We start from the raw sequence: 20,843 nt of genomic DNA, 5'->3' as shown, positions 1-20,843 counted from the left end.
GGTCTGGGTCGACTGGTTGGGTGTGTATATTTCAGGTTTCTCTGTATCCACCCATGTCAGATCAGTCTGGCACTCCATTGACGAAGTGGATACAGTTGCTTTGTGACTGGCGGCAGAGGGTATTCTCGTAACTGAGGCATAAGAAGTGGTCTGGTCCGTCGGGGAAAGAACAAGTTTCTTGGCATCAGCAAAACTAGCATTTTGCGTGAACTTAATTTTGTTTATTACCATTTGTTGAATCCAGATGGGACATTGTTTCGAGAAAGATGAATGTATCCCAGAGCAGTTTGCACATTTTTAATGTTGTTATTGCAATCCTCAGTAACATGAGTTTTCTCACTGCAATGAGCGCATGTTACCGAGTTAGTACATGTAGTGACACCGTGTCCATACTTTTGACATTTGAAACATCTCAGTGGATTGGGAATATAGGTATCAACACTGAGATTGCAATATCCTGCTCTAACTGATTTTGGAATGGTTGGTGAAGAAAAATGGAAAAGATAAGTATTAGTAGGTTTTGTTTCAGAGTTTATTCGTGTTGTAAATCTTTTGACAAAAATCATTCCTTGCTCTTTCATTTCTGCCGCTATATCAAGTTCTGACATATCAGAAAACAGTCGATCTCTGTCTCTGACAATCCCTTTGCTCGTATTCAGAGTCCTGTGAGGGGAAATTGAGACCGGAACTCCAACGAAAAACTCGGTAGACATTAGGTTGATGGATTGTTGTTTCCGATTACACTCTATAAGGAGAGAGCCTGAACGTAATCGCCTGACATTTCTGACCTCACCTGCAATACCATGTATACCTTTTGATACTGCAAAAGCATTTAATTTAATAGGTGATTTGTCAAGAGTTTCCATAACGAGAAATTGTGGCCAATATTCGATTGAGCTGGACGGTCGAGGTTCATCATCATCATCATAGTCAAGGTGACGTTTGTTTCTTTTTAGGGGGGGTGTGTAAGCCATGGGTAATTTAGTATGGTTCATCATCTGAGCTCCCCACCCACCACGGAGTATCACAAGGACAATGCTAAAAACAAGTGGGCCTCCGACTTGCAGCACCAAGGATACTCAGATGATATACTCTAGCGGAAGAATTATAAATAACTAATCCACCAGATTGGCCCATGAGCCACCGCCTTCTGGCATAAGACTCTAGGCAAAGTTTAAATACACATTAACACTTTTCCAATTCCAAATCATTGCACTGTAATAATAAGTCCAAGTCCGAAATCAAACAATTCCAAATACGATTTGTGCATTGACATGTAAACAGTCCATACACAGGGCTTGGCATGACCAGCCGATTGGTTGAACCGGGCCCATTCAACCTCCCGTCTAGGTGAAGTGAGGGTCGAAGGGGTGTGTTGAGCAAAGGGAACGCGGTCAGAGGTCCCCAGTGCTCTCAACCCCCAGACTCCCGTCCTCCACCGACACAGGGCCGCAACCCACGGCAAACGGGTTGGTGGACCAAATATCCCCCCGGGTCCACTACGGGGGTGTCGGCGAGCTCTTGGCATTACCCAGCACCCACCACGAGGAGGTGGCTCGCCACGGGTGCCTCAAGGCAGTAAAACCCCAAGGCACCCCTGAAGAGCAACCTCCTCGTGGTGGGTGTTGGGTAACACCAATGGCTCTTCAACCCTGTCTGAACCAGGGGTCAAATAGGTTCACAGTGTTCCTGTATCAACAGAAGAATTGAGTCTGGTAGTTGAAGATGGCAGAACCAGCAATAGCATTCAGTAGTCCAACACACCACTTCGACCTAACTTTGCCTAGACGGGTGGTAGAAGAGGCTCGATTCTACCACTTGGATTGTCACGCCGTGCCCTGTGCATGGGATGTTTATAGTAGATTTAGAATGACATAACATTTCACGAAACAGATCAGCTGTGCAGACCCATGCACAGATGGTGGTGGCTAATGGCCCTATCTGGTAATGACGACGTGCGATTACTGTATGTCTCCATTTGATGGTCACAGACAGAACCATCTCACCTTTGATCTGTTAGGCAGCTACAGCTTTTCGTGTCAACATTGCTTCAGTATAACACCCCTTTGTCTCTGGTCGTTGCAGCTTGGAGATCCACTGCAATATGACCTGACTACTGGCCAGACGTTCTGATCACTGAAGCTTGTGACAAGTATCCTGTGTAAATGAACCCTTTTGCAATCTCCAAAGTTATCACTGCTATCAGTGGAGAGGTTGCCAATGTCACTAAGCTCTAACCCAGCTCACTTCTGATAGAATGCACTTGCAGACAAAAACCATTAAATCTGCTCAAAATACGAGAATTTGTCAATATCAAGGTTTCTGCCTCAGCGCACAAAACATTTAACTCTTGTAGAGGCATCGTACGGGACAGAACCAGATGCCTGTGTGGCATGACTGAAGAACAAATTGTTCGGGATCTCTCTCAGCAGTCTGTTACAGCAGTTCACTTTTAGGAAGGACGGTGTTGTTCAATCAACAAACACCTATCTCCTTACGTTCGAGCGAGCACGAGCTGGTTATTTCAGCATTGGTGTGGAGGTGTACGTCCCCTATCCACAACAGTGCCACATCCCCCAAAAGTTTGGACATGGCTCCAAGTCTTGTCATTGCATGAGGGCAATAACTGTACTCAGGAAATAAAGTGCTCAAACTGCAGCGGTGACCATATGGCTTCTTGCAAGTCTTGTCCAGTGTGGTAACGTGAATCCGAGATTATAAATGCCATGCACAAAGAAAATATCTCCGTTCATGAAGCAAATAAGAAGGGTGCAAGTTTAACTGTGACCCCTCCAACTATCTAATGCACTTTTGCTGTCTTCCGTCCTTCTGTCACTACTACAACTATTTCGTGCCAAATCGATCTGACATGGCTCACCTCTTCTCAGCCCATCTCGGCCGATTTATATCCAGAAACAATAATCAAAACCTCTGAATCACAAACAGAGCCAACGTCAAAGCCTGACACAGAAAGAAACAAAGAAAATAAACAGAAGAAAACTACAGAAACTACGGCAGCCTGAGCAACTGCCAAACCCCGTCGTGGTCAATAACTCCTTTGGAACTCTGGATTTGGAGGTCACTCCATCTTCACCTGACACCTGTAGGAAGACTTTAAACGCTCTCACACGGTCACGTGACATACCACCTGTGGAAGCACCATGAATCCACAAAACATGATTCAGTGCATTTGGAGGGGACTTAACTCATTAAGCCCGAGAGCCACTTCACTGCTCAACACCTGGAGGTTTAAGCGTTTCAGCACACAGTGTTTCATATAAAGTCCAGTTAGCCTTTTTAAAATTCCGCCTTGATGATGGAGGAACATCAGATGGAGTTATTGATTTTAGTATAGTAGGAAAATGGTCACTTCCACACAGGTCATTGTGGACTGACTATTCAAATTCATTTAGTAGCTCTGAAAATATGTCTTAGAACCGTCATTATATAAGCGTAAATCGTTATCTGAACAGAACTCTTCTAGTAGTTTACCTTTATTATTCGTAGTTGTACCACCACAGAATGAGTTATGGCCTTTCAAATCTCCCATAATAATACACGGTTTGGGTAGTTGATCGTATGAGGTTGGAAGGTCAGTCTTCTGAAGAGCTGCAGACGTTGAGACATACAAAGAACATAATGTAAGAGTAACATGTAAAGTGAGTCGGACGGCAACTGTTTGAAGATTAGTAGTGAGTGTAATTGGGCCATGGATAACATTCTGTTTGACTAGGATTGAAGATCCTCCAGTGGCTTTGTCACCCAGAGGTGAGAATCAATTATAAGCATTGAAATGACGAAGCTCAAAAAGATCTGTCTGCTTCATGTAAGTCTCCTGCAGACAGACTGCTGAAGGCGTACAATCCTGGACCAGTAACTGTAACTCGTTATAATGATGCCTTAGTACTCTGCAATTCCACTGTACGATGTTGTGGGAGTAAATTATCTTTCGGGGGATTTATTGGGGACCTACCCCGCACTTTTTTTGGTGGGCGACAAGCTGTGCGCCCTAGAATAGACATTTTCGGACACGTCCATGTCCTTAAGTGATCCATACTTGTTGTAAAGTTTAATCTTATTTTCAGACCCTTTTGAGGCTCTGCCACTTTGTTTTTTTTGTGAAAAAACAGTCATAGATTTACTTTTGCCTTTAATAATTTGTTGTACATTACGACACAACTGAGACTGTGTGCTAGACTGTGATGATGCATTATGATCACGATCTGACTGTTTGACTTTGAGGTGTGCCAGGAAGTGGCTCAGCAGCTTGTGTAGATATTGAGGGTGCAAAGGTCTGTGGGGAATGAGTGTTCACCCACGTCAAATCTGTTTGACAACTTGAAGTTGATGTGGCTGCTTTATTCGTCGCCTGAGATGATGTCTTAGCTTTTGAAGCATACGTTTCTCTTAATTCAGATCTCTGGACAAGCTTCAGAAAAACTAATATTTTAGGTGAATTGAATTTTGTTTATCTCCATCTGCTGCTTCCATATTGGACACTGTTTTGAAAAAGAAGAATGTTCTCCTGACCAGTTAGTACATTTCTAGTAACTACTATCACAATCTTCTGTTGTGTGTGTTTTCTCTCCACAGTGAGCACACACAACAGACAATGTGCAAGTGTTGACGCCATGTCCATACTTTTGGCACTTGAAACATCTCAGTGGATTTGGAATATACGTTTCAACTTTGAGTTGACAGTAACCAGTCTTTATCGATTTAGGAGCTGTCGGAGTAGAGAAGGAGAACAAATAGGTGTTTGTTTGTTGGAGCACATTGTTTTTCTGGGTAGTGAAACGTTTTACATATAGTACACCTTGTTCCTTCATTTCTGGGGCAATATCAATGTCCAGCATATCAGCAAAAAGGCAGTCTCAGTCTCTCAATATGCCTTTGCTGGTGTTAAACGTTCGGTGGACAGAGACTGATACGGGAATGCCGACAAAAGATTTAGGTTACAGTAGGTCAGTTGCCTGTTGTCTCTTACTGCAGTCAATAAGAAGAGAACCTGAACGCAAAATCTAATGTTTTTAACATCTCCTGCTGTGCCTTGTATGCCTTTTGAAATGGCAAAAGGGTTCAGCTTCAAGGGCATCTTGTCAACGGTCTCAAGTACTATGAAACGTGGCCGACAGTCAATAGATGTGGACGGTTTTAGTTCCTTAACTCATTAAGCCCGAGAGCCACTTCACTGCTCAACACCTGGAACCCCGTGCTGATTGTCTGGCTGGCTGTGGCGAGACTAATTATGGCTATTCACGCCTGATATCCCGGGCCACTTTCGGAGATATCAGGAAACAGTCGAGCAATCCTGATTGTTTAATTGTTTAATTGCGTTGTAAAGATATATGTTGAATGAAAGCAGGTGTGAATACATGTCAAATATGTAACACTTTACGTGAATTTATTATACTTTCTCTTGTAGACTTTCGTGGTGTGTAGATATGTATTTTCTCAACACATGTTTGTATTCTTTATATGTAAGACATTCTTAAACAAGTTGTCCTTCCCATATCATTGTGTGAGGTTAAATTGTTCAAACCATCTATGTCAGTGGCAGTAAAAAAGAATTTATGCACATGCCTAATAATCTTCTGTGAAAGAGGCGTTTTCGCTGATACATTGCTAGTGTACACTGAATATTTCAAGGAAAGTAGTATTGAGCTAGTCTGTGAATAACATATAACAGATTCACGGTTTCTCACTTTGGTTCATCTAGATTTAATGCAGCAAATATACGTTATCATACGAACATACATGTATACATATTGTATACTGCTATTCCTTGCACATATATTAGACAAAGGAAGGGTCATGGGATGGGACGTCATTAGATGTTCCCGAATAGGACGTTTTGTATATCAGCTGTTCAATATGCTGGCTGATTTGTTACCTGTGATCAATCGCATCGTGAGATACCTGTCTCAGAGGAAATGACAGGTGATGGGGCATGAGGTAAATTTCTGAAGAGCACGTTTGGTCACTAGAGAGCTTGGATACAGATTGATTATTGACCAGATCGTTGACCAATGGATATGCTAGATTTCGGCTTTATGAACTCTAGGTATCATGAAAAAGCTTGTGGGTATGCCTGTATTTATTTTGAATGCAAACGAGGTTCAGTAGTTTGATAATGGGCGTAACTCCATAAAACAGGTTGTCCAATGATAATACAACGCATTAGTTTGTTTTACACTTGTCACAGGACAAAACGTTGCCTGGACATGCATTCTGCCACAGGCTGTTATTTCGAGGTTAAAAAATGAGTTCAAATATCTCATTAAGGTTTTCTGATTGAATAATTATACGCATAGGTATCAGTTCCGTAACTGATATATCCTCCTCCTTTTATTGATGGTGGATCTGATAGACGTGATAATTACACTTGATAAGATAATTACAGAGGTCAAATACAAACGTTTCTTACACAGTGCTTATCCAAATTGTATTGGCAAATCACATTTCAAATCACCATGAAACTTTCGCTGCAAGAGTTATCACCTTCTAGTCTATTATGTATTATCATCAACTTTAGAATCATGAAAAATCAATAGTCGCAACTGGGTTAGGTCTAAATTAGTAACTTGGTTTAGTTCAAATGGGTGTAATACAGTATTGCTATTTATGTCTATGATTCATTATATAAACTATTACAACGAATGAATGAATGATTTGATTTCGAAGAAAGTTTGTAACCCTGTTACCGTTAATTCAATCAATGTGCAAAAGTAGTATTTTAGTATTCACTCCCAATGACGATTAACAAACACTTAGCTCCTGTAACAACATCTCAGAATCCCCTTTCTCGCATGTGTTCACTTACCTGTATAAGCCCATGATATTGCTAGCAATTGATATCAAAACACATTAATAGTTCTTCTGATTAACTAAGAAAGTAACCTCTCTGGTGAGAAAAGCTAATCTTTGATCATTACTGCTAAACTGATTGAAATAATAGGTAGAGTACGAATTTAAAATGAAAAACGCACATGTGAGTCTCTAGCTGAATGAGCAGTGCTTTCTCCTGACGACTATGTGCGGTTCTCGTTGAATACGAGGTGCTTTTTATTACCGCTCTCGCTGTGAGAAGCTAATTAATTCGCCGCACATGCGCGTCTCTCGGCCTTAATGAGTTAAGAACAATTTTAATGAATTGCAGTTATTGATCCAAGACTTTAGACCACTGTGTTTTGTCTCCAAGAAACCTATAGAAAAAGAACGGATAAATTTGACATACACCAGTACAGTTCCCAGCAGTATTCGTCTCCTCCCGGTGTCAAAGCTGCAGGAGGCACTTCTATCCTGGTCAGACAGGGCATCCTCCACAGCCCTGTTCCAATAAACAGCATCCTACAAATTGTCGCTATGTGCATCACTCTGGACTCCCTGTTTCAGTGTCAGTCCAGAGGTCACTCTATAGATAAACTGTTTTAGGGATAATTACTAGTTTTACATTCTTTTCTGTGATACTCTAGTTGTTTTACTGTCTTTTTTCGACAGGTTTTTATATATAATAGACATATATTCCATTCCAGTGTTATGTTCTCCTCACGATATGGCTGAAATATTGCCGATGTGACGCTAAATATTAACTCACTCACACTCACTCAGCCATCCTGAAAGTGGCTTTGCCTCTGTTTGAATCCGGTGAGTCATAATTTCTACATATTTTCTAACAATGGGTTTGATACTAGTATCAAGTGTGACAGGAAACGGATGACAGAAACGTGACTGATGTAGTCAGTAATATGCTCTCGTTTATTGCTAGTGTTAATTTGTTTCACAACTGTGAGGGTAAATTTCGAAATTGTTCAACGGTTTCGGTGTATTATGATGAGTGGACAGAAAACCTCGATGTTGAGCACTTAATGTGTGTTCGACATTGTTCAATGTTGTTCTTATGCTGTGGACAAGGGACATAACTCAAATTGTTAAACAACTAAATTTCTCGGCTTGTCTACATTGTTAGGTGCCTTACGTGTGAAGACCTTTACACCCCATGCAGTGTCCTTTCCGTGGCTTTGGATGATGAAGTTTCCATTATTCCCACCATCCCCACTTTAGCCACTGTAGCAAGCCTCTGTGTACATATTGGCCATACATCAGCTGTTTCCGTCTCTGTCTGAAACGTTGGGTTGAGACTTTTGTAGCAGACGTTGACGGTACTAATTCCATATTGTCGTCAAAATCTGTAATTTATCGATGACTTACAGGAATATATCACACTAGAGTACTGGAACATAACACACAACAGTACCGGAATATAACACACCAGAGTACTGAAATGCAACACACCACAGTACTGGAATAGAGCACACTACAGAACTGTAACATAACGCCTAATACTACAGGAATATAACACACTACAGTACTACAGTATATCATACTACTGTACTTATGAATATACCACATAAAAACACTGAAATGTATCACACCACAGTGCTGGAATACAACACAGTGCTAGACTATAACACACTACAGTACTGGAATATAAAACTACTGTAATGGAATATAGGATAACATAGTGCTACAATATACCACATCACAGTCCTGGAATATACAACATCACAGTACTTAAATATACCACACTACAGAACTGAAACATACCCCACCAGAGTACGGGACTAACACATACCAGCGTACTTGCAAACATATCACACCCTAGGTTAGAATATACCACAGGATACCACACTATAGTGCTGGAATATAACACACTACTGAACTGGACTGTATCATACTACAGTACAGGAGATTGCGTGCCAAAGTCCTAGAGATAACACATTACTGTAGAGGGATTTAATGTGCCGCTGTCTGGATGAAAACACGCCGGTGTTCTGGAATATACCACACCACAGTTCTGGAAGAATTGGACTGGTAGAAAACAGGCGACTATACTGAAAGAACACACACCAAAGTAGTTGAAGTGCAGTACGGGAAAATAACACACCATTGTACTGGAATATAACACACCACTGTACTAGGGACGATACAGCAAATTGTACTGGAAGATAATACACCACTGTATTAGGGATAATACAACATTATACTGGAAGATAACACACCATTGTACTGGAAAATAACACACCATTGTACTCGCGATATCACTGAAACGTATTAGAGATAACACCACACGTAACACACGCCTCTACTTGAGAAGTAAAGTCAGTACTGGAAGACAACGCGCCTCTGTACTGTAATAAAACGTGCCACTGTAATGGAAGATAACACAGCATTGTACTGGTATATAACATACGAGTGTACTGGACGATAAAGCGGCACTCTGCTGGGAGATATACTACCGACAGAAAATAAGGGAACCAAGAAATTGAATGTACATAACTTTGACTGTGACAGGGTCTGTTACCGTGGCGTATCTCCCAAACGCAACATCCAATGACAATGGAATTTCGCATAATGCATGCCCAGCACGTGCTACACGTGCATACAAAAGTTAACTCCTGTAAATGTACTGAAGAGTGAGTGAGTGAGTGAGTGAGTTTAGTTTTACGCCGCACTCAGCAATATTACAGCTATATGGCGGCGGTCTGTAAATAATCGAGTCTGGACCATACAATCCAGTGATCAACAACATGAGCATCGATCTGCGCAATTGGGAACCGATGACACGCGTCAACCAAGTCAGCGAGCCTGACCACCCGATCCCGTTAGTCGCCTCTTACGACAAGCTGAGTCGCCTTTTATGGCAAGCATGGGTTGCTGAAGGCCTATTCTACCCCGGGACCTTCACGGGTCTGTACTGAAGAAGTCGCAATCACTAATGCAATAGAGATTGACACTTACTGACAGAAATGCCTCCGAGGCAGTATCTCGGTGAAGCAACAAAATGGAGAATTGTGGGGATGATAGAGGGGGGACATCATTATGTGAAGTTGCCCGGCAGATGGGTAAATCAAAAAGTGAAATTTCACGCCTGTGGGATAAGTACCGTCAAACGGGTGGGGTTGCAACGAGACCTGGGCGTGGTTGACCAAAATCAACGACACCACGACAGGATCGTCTCATTACGTTAATTGCTCTACGCGATAGGTTTAGATCGGCCCCTGCCATCAATAGAGAATTTCGCACACTCACTGGAAGACGCATTTCAGCCTCAACCGTTAAAAACCGACTCTATCAAGCTCGTCTGAAAGCAAGACGGCCTTTTAAGGGTGTCACCCTTTCAGCTCACCATAAGCGCCAAAGATTGGGATGGGCTAGGCAGCATCAGGGACGGGCTATGCGCCACTGGCGTTACACCATGTTCTCTGATGCATCAAGGTTTTGCCTACGATTCACAAATGGCAGAAAACGTTGTTGGCTTCGGAGCGGGGAGCGAAATGCCAGAGCAGCAATTCTTGACCATGATCGATATGGAGGTGGTAGTGTCATGGTTTGGGGTAGGATTACACATGACAGACGATCAGATTTGGTCATCATTAACGGAGCCATGACTGGTCAGCGATACGTTGACCAAATATTGCGTCCTGTTGTGGCTCCATTGGCTAGAGTTATCGGCCGAAATTTTGTATTCCAAGATGATAATGCCAGACCACATCGGGCCCGAATTGTCTCCGCTTATCTCCGACAAGAAGACATTGGACTGGCCCTCTAAGTCCCCAGACCTGTCCCCAATTGAACATCTCTGGGACGTTCTTAGTCGAAGGGTGTACGCCAGGGACCCAGGACTCTCCAACCTGGCCCAGCTTGGTGCAGCTCTCCAAGAGGAATGGCGGGCAATACCACGGGCAACCATCCGCAAATTGATTAACAGCATGCCATCAAGGTGCCGTGAATGTGTTGCCCAACATGGTGAACACACCAGATATTGAACTTGACTCCTAAAACTGATTTAGTGGATAGTTAAAGCAGTTTCAAATTCGCTATTATTTCATTAGTTCCCTTATTTCTTGTCGGTAGTAACATGCGACGGTACTGAAACAAGACACACCCGATTACTTGAAAAAAGAAGATAAAACATCACTGTACTGTAGATAACATACCACTGTACTGGAAGATAACTCACCGATGTATTGGCGATAACATACCACAGTATGGGAGATAACACATCACTTTTTATGAAGACAATAACACCACCCTACTGGACGAAACCACTGTATTGGTGATAGCTCACCACAGCATTGGAAGATTACACATCACTGTACTAGTGAAAACGCACCACGGTAATGGAAGATAACGTGACACTACACTGGGAGATAACGTGACACTACACTGGGAGATAACGTGCCACTGGACTAGATGATAGCACATGACTATACTGGAAGATTACACACCACTGCACTGAACTATAACTCACCACAGCACTGGAGATAACACACCACACTAATGAAATGTTACGCACCACAACACTGAAGATCATTTTGTTTTCAGTAAACTGTTTATGTAACCCGACAGACTGGGTGATTGCTTTATTTGATGGTTGCAATTGGTTTGGTTACCCCAATAATAACAGTGACGGAGAGGTAATGTAGAGTACCATGCATGTAACCAACCGAGTGACAGAGCGGTTTACATCCCATATATCATTGTGTATGTGTGAGTCTGTGTGAGAGTTATTGAGTATGCGTGTGCTTGTGTGTGCCAACGAGAAAGAGTGTGTGTGTGTGTGTGTGTGTGTGATAGGGTGAGTGTGAGTGAGACTATGCGTGTGTGCGTGCGTGTTCCAAACCTCGCCAAAATGAGTAAATGCGATACCAGGCAACATTGTGATTGCCATCGATTGGCACATAGGACCACCCCGGATGTGTCAGTTTCATTGCGTCTGTCAGTGTGTATATGTGTCCATATATTTGTATGTGCATGTGTATGTGTATATGCCAGTGCCATTGTATATGCTTTTATTATTGTTTATCTTATCTCTTAGGTACAAAACCATGACATCAAACAAGCATTCCCCTACATACAGAGTGTGGCAAATATATTTCCACAAATGGCATTGTAGGCGAATGGGTCGGTAGTACATTAGGCTCAATCCAACTACTGGTGTCAATCAGACTACAATCCTACAATTTTGGCAATATTTGGTAAACGAACCTTCGAAACAGCTGAACGTTTCTTTAACTTTTATCAGAGAAAAAAATACGTTACCTGGCAACTCCTTTCAATGTATAAGAAATTACCAACCACATTCATATTGAGTCATATTATGCTCTAATAGCTAGATCAGTTGCACTGAACGTCTCTTCTTTCAAAGAAAAAAAAACACGCACTGAATGATAAACTATGTCCCTGTGGAAATAGATGTGAACGTGTTCATTTGAAACGACTTTGCTCTGTTCTCTGTAAATATTTAAGTATGCCGAAATATGAGGATTTATGTAATACGAAATCTTCCCTATTTCTTGACGCCCTGGACAAGTTCAGGGTCGTATCATGGATGGGTCTTGGAGTCAAAGTCAGAGGAATGTCGGAGATGATAGTATAAGCACCGAGCTATGCCATTATGTCTTTTAAGGTAAGCTGTTTGTGCCAAGAAAGGACGTCCACTGACAAGGTGATGGACAGCCACTGTAAATTCATTGCAAAAACGACATTTGATATTGATGAGTGAGTTAATATTTAACGTCATATCGACAATATATCAGCAATATCATGATGAGAACATTTAGCAATGAAAAAGACTAAATGTATATGATAAAACCTGTCGACAAAGGGCAGTAAAACAACTAGAATGTCACAATTAGCATTAAAACTAGCGTGGAAAGAAAAAGCTGAAAACCAGTCTCAGTAAACTTAGTCTCAGTGCATTTCGTTGCACTCCACCACTGGGTCTAACAAAACCTAGTAGAAGGTCGCGTCAGGTAACCTTTGAGCTACCAACCGTCCAATCAATAGCGAGACGGTTAAATAGATTTAACCAATCAGACAACGGCTACTATTTAGGGATCGGAGGGACTTTCAAAATATTCAAGTTACTGACACAGAATTTTCCACAAAAGAAACTCCGCATATAACACAGTTATTTGACCTGCAGTATATACGTTTTGGGGGTTCTGTAGACATGGTTACCATTAGCTAATATTGCCGCAAGATGACACCCTTGAATATTGCCAAAAACACTATTTTCAGCGAATGTTTACTCACCGTTGTCATGGTTGTACGTACGCCGTGTGCAACACCCGGAAGCGAGCGTAGGCTAAATAGCATTCGGAATCATTTGTTTATGAACCTTTGCGAGATAAAAAGTTCAAAAGGTATGTGCGAATGTGCATTTTCGCGATTTGGTAAGCTGTGTTCTGATTGGTCAATCTCAAAGGTTACCTCACGCGGCCTCCCATAAGGTTTTGTTAGACTCAGTAGTGGTGTGTAATGAAAAGTACTGAGGATAAGTTTACTTAGACTGAACTGATAACATTATATGGACAATACAATATAAAAAAGACTGGTTACCACACTAGGGACCATGGGGACTTACAGTACCTTTGCTACCTGCATGGACCCTAGTTGGATTCACACCATTCCTTCGGTTCAATCGTATGATGTTAAATCTAACACATAACATTTTTAAATTATGAAGAAATTTGTCAAAAATGACCATTCCCGCGTCTTCTGTCCCAGATACTATGTTGGAATTGTTAGATGCAGCGTTTCCCGTGTTGTGTTACCGAATGCTGCGAATCATACAGCTCCTCCCTCGCCAACAAGACAAACCGTAACGCCACCACGGAGGCTCATTTCAGACAGCAGTGTGAGGTGGGTCGTTTTGAAGAAAAAACGAAGACTGCAATCTTCAACTACATTGACTGCTGCTCCATGTGAACAATAATCTAGAACACTCACTCTAGAGGATGAAGAGGAGGTGTATGCACGCACCTGTTCAAGATCGTCACCGTCGTCCTTGTCATCCCGTCACAGTTGGAGAGAGATCCACCTACATCGAGTGAGTGCTCTCACGTGAGTGACTAAGCTAGCGTCAGGACGCTCGCTCGAGTTAGCGCTCTCACAGGTTTACTCGTCACTGCAGAATATCATCATCGGTCTTCCCAGCTCGTTGAATGCACCGTTAACACTCCTCGTCCCCTTCAGACCTGGACTCACATAAGAAAGATCGTCGGTATCCATCGAATCCGTCGCACTCACGGGTGGATGAAGACAGATAATACCGATCGTAATCTCCAGTGGAAGCCCTCTTCTCTGATTCCGAAGTCACATCGTGGATCACCATCCATAGACTCCAACGAAACCGACACTTATTGGATAAAGAATGAAGACATAGACACGTTGACGTTTCCGCCGATATCTACGATATTCTGAGACGTTATCTATGACATTCAAGTGAGTAACAACCGTTCAACGGTCGTCGCTCATTCTTCACCAAATGGAGCCCTTCATCAGAGCACCAGTTGTGGACGAGGCATACAAGATCATAAGCAGTGTCCGTAACAGATCCTACAAGCTCGTCACCACTATGAGAGGAACCTTCTTCGGACTAGCTCGATCTAGAACCATCAAAAAGACTCTCATCTCAAAGTTCAGTAATTCTGCCAATGAGGAAGAGTGAATGATCCTGTCAGCACTCGTAACACAGAGGAAGGATCAGCAGTGTGGATCAGAGCTGTTATACTGAGAGCCCACAAACCAGCAGGATTGGAACCTTCGTGAGCCTCCAACCCACATGGAGTCCGAGCCTAGGGCTCTACGTTAGCGCTACATGGGACTTGCTCGCTATCAACTGTAATGGAGGGCTCCTTTTGGAAATCAAACACGATTTTTGACAGCCATTACCTACGAGACATAGCCGCGGAGGACATCACTGGCATTCACCAATTTGGACCTATTGTAGTTGTGCAACAACTAAAGGCTCCTAAAGGCGCTGAGTTTACTCACTCGATTTACCACATGACAGAAACAAATGACTTACAATATAAACATCAATTAAAACATCAATATAGCAATTACAAACCCTTATTTACAGATGGATCCAAGGACGGTGGCGCAGTGGCTTGTGCTACTGTCATTGGATCCAGAAAAATATCTTCTAGATTACCAGATAGTAGTTCTATTTTTACCGCAGAGGCTAACGCCATATTAACAGCCCTTAAATATATTCAAAGACACCCTAAACGCAAACAATATATAATTTATTCCGACTCTCTTTCTTGCCTTCAGGCTATTAAAAATATTTCTTGTAAACATCCACTTTTAATAGAAATTATTGAACTGTATAATGATCTTGCCACTGGCCAATACGACATCGTCTTCTGTTGGTTACCCAGCCATGTAGGGATCTCTGGTAACACATTGGCTGACCTTGCTGCTAAGGCAGCACTCAACAAATCTGTGACAGCATTGCTTATTCCTTACAGTGATTACAAAGCGAGCATTAGATCTTATATCCGTGATCTGATGCAGAAGTGGGAAGTGGGACACCCAAGTGGGTATAAATAAATTTCATGAGATGAAACCTTACATTGGTTATACCCACTTGGGTTGTCAGTCCAGATTTGAAGAGGCCATACTAGATATACTCATTCATATCTTTTAAAAGGTGAGGATCCTCCATTTTGTATCCCTTATGATGAGAGAGTCACGGTCAAGCATATTCTGCTTGACTGTGTTGAATTCTCCATCACAAGGGATAAATATTTCAATGTCAAAACTGTAAAGGATCATTTTACAAACATTAATTCTCATTTAATTATAGGTTTTTTAAAAGAAATTGATTTTTTGATTGAATTTTGAATGGCATGTTCTGTAAATAGATGTTTTTTAATTCTTGGTTGTTTAGATTTGTAACTAGAATTGTTAGTGGCTGTACCCTCAAAGGGGGTTGAAGTATTGTAAAATTATTGTCCTCCTGAGAGGGTACGTAAGTCCACAAACACTGAAAGTAAATTCTAAATTTCCAGGTTTTTAATCGTAGAATAAATGTATTTTTATTGTATGGCTAGATTTCACAAATTGCTGACGGCTGAGGGAATGATGTAAATCCAGCTAGGGTCCATGCAGGTAGCAAAGGTACTGTAAGTCCCCATGGTCCCTAGTATGGTGATCTACCTTCAGTTGTTAGCAATCTATAGCCCATTTTTACATTGTATTGTCCTGTATAGATAAATTGTTTTAGGTATAGTTACTAGTTTTATATTCTAATCTGTGATATCCTAGTTGTTTTACTGTCCTTCGCTGACAGATTTTATAATAGACATATATTTCATTTTAGTATTAAATGTTCTCGTCACGATATGGCTGAGATATTGCCGATGTGACGTTAAATATTAACTCACTCACTCACTTGTGGAAGTCAGACGCTCTGCGGAGTATAATGGCATAGAGTCCATGTGCACGTCTTGAACAGACTATCATGAGTGATTATGACCCTGTACTCGTAATTAAGATACTCGTACATAAAGAAGGGTCACAACTAGTTCTCATGGAACTATCTTTACATCAGACACTAGCGTGACGCTAGTTTTTAGTTATTTTGGATATCATCATGTTACAGTCAACCAAGCCTTCTTCAGAAGCCAAGTTCGACTGGATATGGGGGTTATTGGACGTAATTTTGACAGCCAGCAGATACCAGCAGCGTGGCCTGGCCTACCGACCTTTCCGTCGGATTCTGTAAGCACTCAAGCACGAGTCAGGATAAGGAAAGTAAGTAATTTTCTGAAAAAAATTGATATTTTATACTTATCCTGACGAAAGCCCAAATAATGACCAAAATTTTGTAAAGTTATCATATGAGCAAGGCGTAAAAGCGATACATTTTGAGACAGTAGTACTGGCAGCAGATTCTAAAAATATTCTTTTGATCTGGTATTATTCCATATTTTCAGTTGCGGAAGATTGTTTGTTTACTAAGAAGCAAAGTTATATTCAAATGACCATTTCGATTTTCCTTTAATCCAAAAAGTATAGTTTGTGGGGAGCAGCATCAGACATGAGCCACTCTTCATTTTTCTTCCAAAGTCTGTTTATCAAATTACAGTCCCCAAAAGGTGTTCAATAGTTTCATTGGAAATTTTACAATACCTACACAGGGGTGAGTCACTGACTTTTATTTTATGTTCATAATAGTTGGTGCCCAAGGTACTGTTAATAGTTTTCATTTGGAACCATGTTAATTCTGTACCCTGTGTACATCTGAAAGGATTGTAAAAAATAACAATGTTGTACGCTATCCAATCTGATTCATCAATGGTAGATTTAAGTATGGTTTTCCATTTTACATTTGAGGTTGATTTCTTGGATTTTGACGGGAGAAGAGTAATATAAATCAACTTGGTACCCCTATCAGACTATAACACTTTATGGATATAGTAAGGTGCTACAGACAGTTCTAATGTTACGTGGTCTGAATTAAGGGTACCAAGAGTATAATATTTTTGTCGGTATTTAACACAGCTGATTATACTGTGATAAGATAAGAAATTGGCATTGCAATGGAATTTAGTTACAAATTGATTAAAATCTAATACGACACAGATGAATCAAATAACGGTACCACTGTTACAACTAATACTCTGTCGGAACTTACAAAACAATTTGCTGAATTGAACAAAAATGTTTCCCGTATGCAGACTGAAATGACTGAACTTTCTAAGAAAATGGATATTCGTCTAGGGGAAATAGAAGAAGATGTTGCTGAGGTCAAAAGTGATGGCATAAACCTTAGCAAACTTGCAGAGGATCAACGCGCTCGGATTCAGACACTAGAAGACATGGTAGACAGGTCTGAATCATATTCCCGAAGAAACAATCTTCTGTTTTTTGGTATTCCAGGTGATGCCAAGGAGTCTCCTACTGACTCCCAGAACCATATCCGCGAATTTATATCGGATACACTCCAATAACAGACGCTTCTTCTATAATGTTTGACACTGTCCATAGACTTAAATCTAAAACTGCACCGTCACCAATCATAGCAAAGTTTGTGAGTCGAGATGATAAAGAAACTGTTCTAGTTGCAGCTAGGACATGTCTTAAAGACAGTAAAACACACAAAGTCTCACAAGATTTCAGCCATCGCGTTCGTGCTACAAGAAATCTTTTAATCCCTTTCATGGTACAAGCACGAGAGGAAGGAAGACTGCGTACCTAGCTGAAGTGTAGGGGTGCCTCCAGACCCACCCCTCGGAACCCCCTTACCCGCAAATAGGACAACAACCTTGACCCTGAACCTCAAGATGACGTTTCAACTCAAGCGTCCTGTATTTCCCTGGTTTCTTGGAACGTCAATGGATTATACAATGAGCTAAGTGACCTTGATTTCATGGACTTCTTAAATAAATTCGATATCATATGTTTAGTAGAAACATGGGCAAAGAACACTGAGGATTTTGTAAATGCGTTTACATCAATGTAAATGCTTTCAGTCGGTACGCCCTAAAGTAAAACATTTTGGAAGGTATAGTGGTGGTGTCCTTGTATACCTTACAGGTACACTAAGTGATCTATTTACTAGAGTTAATAGCCACTGTGGCGACTGTGTTTGTTTTATCAGTAAAAAACCTAACATAAATAACTCTGTGGTGATACTGTTCTTCACCTATGTCTCACCAGAAACGAGCGACTACTGCGATGGAAAAGAGACTCTAGGAGCTCATCTGGCTGACCTCAAGACTGACTATCCAGATAGACTATCTTGCTATGTGGTGATATAAACGCCAGAACTGGTAATGAGCTAGACCATATCGAAGACAACAGTATCGACTTCCTGCCCCTTGAAGATTTAATGTACGATGATACCTCATCACCCCTCCACCCCGTGTTAACAAGGACAATGTTGTTAACAATTATGGGAAACAGTTTCTAGATTTATGCAGACTATTCAATATCAATATATCAAATGTAAGATGGTCTACCGCATCTGGTGACTTTACCTATATTGGTCCACATGGATTCAGTACTCCTGATTTTATATGCGTGTCATCCTGCTTGTACCCAACTGTGACTGATTTTAAGGTTATATCACGCAGCGAATCAGACCATCTCCCTTTAACAGTGACCTTTAACCTTTTCAGTGAGAGAGATGTGACAGTATGGTCCTCTGTTTCTCAATATGCTGACAGGTTAGTTTATAGATGGAAAGATGAATTTTGAGAAGAATTTACTGATAATTTCAAATCAGATTATTCAAGTAATAGTTTCAGCAAGTTCATGGAATATGTTTCTAATGATGATATTGAGAGAGCTGTAGGTAGTCTGGTAGATATAGTACACTATAGTGGGAAGTCTATGCTTACAAGGAATAAGAATCATAAAAGAAATCAGCCAGAGTGGTTTGATATAGAATGTGAGTTGGCTAAGAAATCCAAATGCAAATATTTAGATCGTCTAAGAAAATATCCATGTACAGCTAATTTCATTTTATAGGACCAGAGCAGAAAAGAGTTTAAAAAATTGTGTAAAGAGAAACAAAGGTTATTTTGTGAAAGTGTCTCCAAAACGTTAACGAAATGATTATAAAAGCTTTTGGAGTCTTGTCAAGAAATATTCATCTAAATCAAATAATAATTGTAATGTATCTGCAGAAATGTGGCATTCGTATTTTAAAGATTTATTGAACCCAATATTAAACATGAATGGCGACAGTGTGTTTGATGACTATGTTGAAACTTTTGTTAATGAACATGATTGTCACAATTGTAGCAAATGTGGTGACAATGATCTATCAGATGTTATAACTATATGTGAAGTGGAGACAGCAATAGATAGATCGAAACCCAATAAATCGCCGGGTAGTGATGGAACACCATCAGAAGTTTTCAAGATTATTAAGGAATATATTCCCCATATCTTGTTCTCCTCTCTAACCGCATTCTAGATAAAGGGGAGTTCCCTGAAACTTGGAGTGCTGCAATAATAATACCTATTTATAAGAAGGGAAGTCCTAACGAACCTAACATATATAGAGGCATTTCCTTGCTTAATACTATGAGCAAGCTGTTTACAAATATAAAGAACAGGTGAATAGATGACTACATTGAAAGTAATTGCCTTATCGGAGAGTATCAGGGTGGTTTCAGAAAATTCCATTTAGGAGATAAACATCATGTGTTGGCCGATTTCCGGGTGTTATTGAGTATTTGAAGCACGGGAATGTATTTGGAACCGACGCCGTCAGCCGGAGGTTTCAAATGAAACATTCCCGTGCTTCAAATACTCAATAGCACCCGGAAATTGGCCAACACATGATGTTTATCGACATTGTAAACACAAAAGTAAACCAAAGGGATTTACTGTCTGCACTCGTTTACATCGAGTACGGGTACAGCAGTGAAGTGTCAATAGGCCGTTTCAGCTGGTTCCCATGGTAGCGTCTGGAGTTGCTCATTTGTGACGTCATTCTGACTTTACGTCACAATATCATTTGAATGACGTCACCACTGTTGATGACTCAACAAAACAATTGTTTGAGAGGTCAATACGCAGTGAATAGTCTTGCAGTTTCAGGGAATCTAATACCATTTGATCATGTTTTTCAACCAATCAGATTACAGAACACACAATCGTTTGGTTTACAACCGACAATAGATAATATTTTTATCCTTCAATCTATTATCCAAAGGTATACAACAAGAAAGCAAGGGAGATTTTACTGTGCATACGTTGATTTCAAAAAGGCTTTCGATATGGTTAATAGATGAAAGCTTTTATTTCTGCTTTAAATAATGGTGTACATGGAAATATATTTAATATTCTCAAAGATTTGTACAAGGTGAAGTCTGCAGTTGTAATTGATGGTAATAAATTATCTGATTACTTTGCTTGCTCTACAGGAGTTAGACAAAGGTGTGCTCTAAGCCCCCTGTTGTTTTCGATATTCATTAAGGAGCTCTCGGAATCTATGAGTCAAGCTTTTGACAGTGGTGTATTTATAACAG

The sequence above is a fragment of the Haliotis asinina genome, chromosome 13 (genome assembly GCF_037392515.1).
Source record: "Haliotis asinina isolate JCU_RB_2024 chromosome 13, JCU_Hal_asi_v2, whole genome shotgun sequence".
Classification (NCBI taxonomy): Eukaryota; Metazoa; Mollusca; class Gastropoda; order Lepetellida; family Haliotidae; genus Haliotis; species Haliotis asinina.
This window is presented reverse-complemented; position numbering follows the sequence as displayed.